This window comes from Elephantulus edwardii, unplaced genomic scaffold (genome assembly GCF_000299155.1).
Source record: "Elephantulus edwardii isolate Elephantulus edwardi_28Jun2011 unplaced genomic scaffold, EleEdw1.0 scaffold00047, whole genome shotgun sequence".
NCBI classification, from domain to species: domain Eukaryota; kingdom Metazoa; phylum Chordata; class Mammalia; order Macroscelidea; family Macroscelididae; genus Elephantulus; species Elephantulus edwardii.
The window spans coordinates 13,836,516-13,840,752 of record NW_006399797.1 but is presented as its reverse complement, the minus strand read 5'-3'; the positions used below and the strand labels follow the sequence as shown (position 1 = coordinate 13,840,752).

Below are 4,237 nucleotides of genomic sequence, written 5' to 3'. Positions count from 1 at the left end.
CTTTCCTTCCTTTCCTTCCTTCCTTCCTTCCTTCCTCCTTCCTTTCTCTTTCTTTCTTTCATTTTTTTTTGAGAAAGTGTATTAAACTTTTTTTTTTAATTTTTATTTCCACAACACAGAAAATGTTTCTTTTTGCTTTTTCTTTGGGTTGGATTTTTTTTTCATTCTTATAACAATGTATCTATGTAACTCAAATGCCCTTTGGCTTAACCAGTGAATACAAATTAAATCATTTTAATATTCATTAAATATATTTCCTGTTCTTTCCCACAACTACTTGTACATGCAAAGCAATTCTTAGCTTCTCAGACTTCCTACACTTCCAACTTACTTTCCCTGGGTTCTTTAATTCCAAGCATGTTATGTGTGTCCATGAACAAGCTGGTAGGTAGCTCTTGTCCCAATATACTCTGGAGGGGCCAATGGACCTTCTTTTTGACTGAAAGCAGAGAAAATCAGAAAGATGTATACTTGTATTTTCTTGAGTATGCAAAGACATTCAACTGTGTGGGATGTAGTAAAATGTATGTATTATTTATAAGAATGGGAATTCCAAAATACACAATTCCAGTATGGAAATATTTTTCTTTTTCAGATTCTTGTTTTCTTCCCAGTCAGCCAACTATAAGCTCCTCGAATAGTGTTCATCACACCCAACATGCAATCAGCAATGTCCAGGCTAAGGGCATTATTCCCTACAACTTCCAAAGCCACAAAAAGAACTGTTCCAAGGCCTTGTTTGTTCACTTATTGCCTGATTGATTCAAGAAGTCCCTGGGAGAATTAACACTTTGAGCTGCTAACCACAAAGCCAGAAGTTCAAGTGTATCTAGTTGTTGTTTGCCTTTGAGTTGGAATTGAGTAGTAGCTGACCCTCCAGAAGGTTTTTAGAGGCAATAAATTGCACAGAAGGAGACTTACCATCCTTCTTCTTAGGGAAGCTGGTGGATTTGAACCACCTAGTCATTCTAGAGGTGCCTCAAAGGAAAATCCTGGTGGTCTACTTGCAAACAGTGATTGAATACTGTATAGAATGTATATCCATATCTTCAACATACCTGGGATCTCTGCAAGTTGGTTTAACTACATTTCAGGTGTTTGAGCATCATGGCATCCTCCACATCTCTATGCTATGCTTTGCCATTTGGTTCCATGAAGAGTATTACTTGAGCTGAGTATTTTGGAAAGGTCTTTAGAAGATCAGTATCTTTCCTTTTAGCTTCTAACTCACTGAGCAGGTGCTGAAAGCAAGTCTAGTACAGGGTAGAGAAGAAAAGTATTCCAGCCCCAACAACTGGCCTCACCTCTTCCCTCTCAAATCAGAAGAACTTCCAAAAGACCAGTAAGGGAAACCATAACCCTTCCCCCCCCCCAATTCTTTTCCTGGTGAATAAAAATCAATGCATATTAATCCTTGCAAACTGAGTGTCAAGGACCTCACAAACCATCCAATTTTGCAGATGTCAGAACTCTCAATTTTATTCTTGGTTTAACTGGGATATTCTGCTGAGACGTCCACAAAATTAAGTGTATTTCTTCATTTCTCTGCGGGATTATAAATAATTTCAGAATAATGTCTTAACCCCTATCGTAGCTAGAACAGTAGAGGTCAAGAGAATGTCTTAGATGTCATAATTGAATTGAATGGATGATATCCTACCATAAGTAATCCTAGAAAATCTCAGAAAACCCCAGTGCTCCAGTCCCTACGTGGAGTTACATTTAAAAGAAACAGAAGTCTGCTCAAATTACAGGAGGCTGGTGTTGGTATTTTATACCCAGAAACTTCCCAGAAATTCTGACCTGTTGTGCTGCAAACACAAAGCAAAGAGGTTTGAATCCATCATCAGCTGCTTTGTGGGAGAAAGATGGACAACCTCTTCCCATGGGAAACCCCATGGGAGGAGGGTCAGGTATGAGTTGGATCCATCTTGATGCCACATAACAACTTACAAACCTTGGTATCACCCTTCCATTGTGTACCTCATTCTCTGTGCTTTTTCTTACTGTGATAAACCAAATGGGGAGAGTTTTCTCTCGCACTTTTTTTTAAAATAATTTTTTTTTTACAGAGGTTTTGGATTTCCATTCATTCATTGCCGCAATTTTCTCCCTTCCCACCCCTCCCCACCAGCTCGCTTCCCCCTCCGAAAAGAGGGAAAAAAAAAGAAAAAAATTCCTTCATTAGTATACAATTCCAACATCCCTTCCCCCCACCCTCCACCCTGAGCACACTTCTCTATGCAACCTCTCGCACTTTTAAATGAAGGTCATTAGTCTAGAGATTAAAAAGATTGTCAAAGAGCTGCTTCAGTGGAAAATATGATACTGATACAGTAATAATTTGCATCTTGTTAAAAATACAACGTCTTTGTTTTTGTTTTTCTCTATATTTTAAACTTCAAAGCATAAGTCAGAATTCACATTTCTATTTTTAGAACTTGTTAGCAATTTTATTTAAAACTAGAAAGTTTTGACACGAGCAGAGTTGCTACAGAAGATATTTTTCTGCGATGTTTCAACAAGTTAGTTTTGTGGTATTTTTGTCCTTTTAAGCCCTTATTAATTCAATCAGCACAGAATTGTCTGTGGGACTGTGAGAGCAAATTTCAAATGCTACACTAATCATTAGAAAAGCAAACATTCCATCTGCACATTCCTCTACACAATACATCTGTTTTAGTTAACTATTGGTACACAATAGACAACCACAAAATTTAGTGACACTAAAATTCAATCATCAATTCTTGGTTTTATGGGGAGGTGTGGCCCAGCTGAGCAGTTCCTCTGCTCTATGCAATTGTAGACAGGGTTTAGTCATCTGAAAGAGAACTCTGGTGGCCTAATGGGTATGTAGTTGCACTGTTAACTCAAAAGTACACAGTTGGAACGCACCAACTGCTCTGAAAGATAGACTATCCCCTCCCAGGCCACTTACAGCCTCTGAAAATTTCCTGGAGAATCAGCTCTGAATTGGTTTCATCTCAATGGCAATGAGTTGTTGTATGTGTTTTTGTTTATTGTGTTGTGTTCTCCGCCCCCCCTCCCCACCCCAGTCAACCAGGACTCAATTTGAGCTTGCACATGAGTAATTGATGGTCTGACCCACAGCCTGCCCCTGGCTTGGTTTTGACTGCCAATATTGAGCTTCTCCAATAATTCCCTTCACCAGATATAGACAATCTGATTCCTGTGTGGCCCATCAGGTCAGGCGTAAAGTTACTGTTTGTGTATTTTAAAAGAGGTATTTGTGAATAATTGACTCTTGGACATGTGAGCTGAGCGGAGTCTAAGATGTAGATGTGTTCCTGGTCAATGCATTCCTGAAGGGTGGAGATGGGACCTGGGTGGAAGCCTGGGGAATGCTCTAAGTGGCTTGATCAGCAGGGAGGGGGGAAGGGGAGAGAGAGGGAGAGGAGGAAGCAGAGGCCGCAGCAGAGGAAAGACCATGTGTGTCCTGAGCCGGGTTTTTAGTGTCATCAGCGACGTGGCTGCTCAGTACAACCTGGAGCCCCCGCACCCAGACCCAGCCCACACATCCATTTCTCCAACAATTAGGCAAACAAGAGCGAGGAGGTTCGGCAGTTCCTGAGCCTATTTGACCAGCCGGCTACAGGTGACATAGAGGTCAGTAGCACAGAACTCATGAACACTGTCCGCACAATTGTGACCCAATTCAGGATGATTTTGGCATCGACACTTGTTGAAGCACAGTGGCTGTGATGGATAGTGATACCACAGGCAAGCCGAGCTGTGAGGAATTCAAGAACATATGGAACAACATGGAAAAGTGACAGGCCATATACAAACAGTTTGATGTTGACAGCTCAGAGACCATCCACAGCAGAGAACTCCCAGGGGTTTTTGAGACAGCAGGCTTCCATCTGAATCAGCATCTCTACAATATGATCAGCTGATGTTATTCCCATATGGGAGAGAAGATGGATTTTGACAAGTTCCTCAGCTCCCTGGTCAGGCTGGATGCCAGGTTCCCTGCCTTCAATCACTTGACAAAGATGTTGTTGTTGTTATTATGTGCCGAGTCACTTGCGACTCATAGCAACCCTATGTACAACAGCCCTAAACTCTGCTCTGTCCTGTGCCAATCGCACCGTCTCTGATACACCCATCCCGATTACCCCAGTCACTGAAACAATCCACCTCATATGGGGTCTTCCCCTCCTGCACTGTCCCTCCACCCTACCAAGCATGATGTCCCTCTCCAAAGACCTGTCTA

General features: G+C 41.6%; 1 pseudogene; it reads left to right on the top strand.

Moving 5' to 3' along the window:
• The first annotated feature begins 3,448 nt into the window (after positions 1-3,448).
• Positions 3,449-4,237, top strand: part of LOC102865770 — a 6,368-nt pseudogene continuing 5,579 nt past the window's right edge.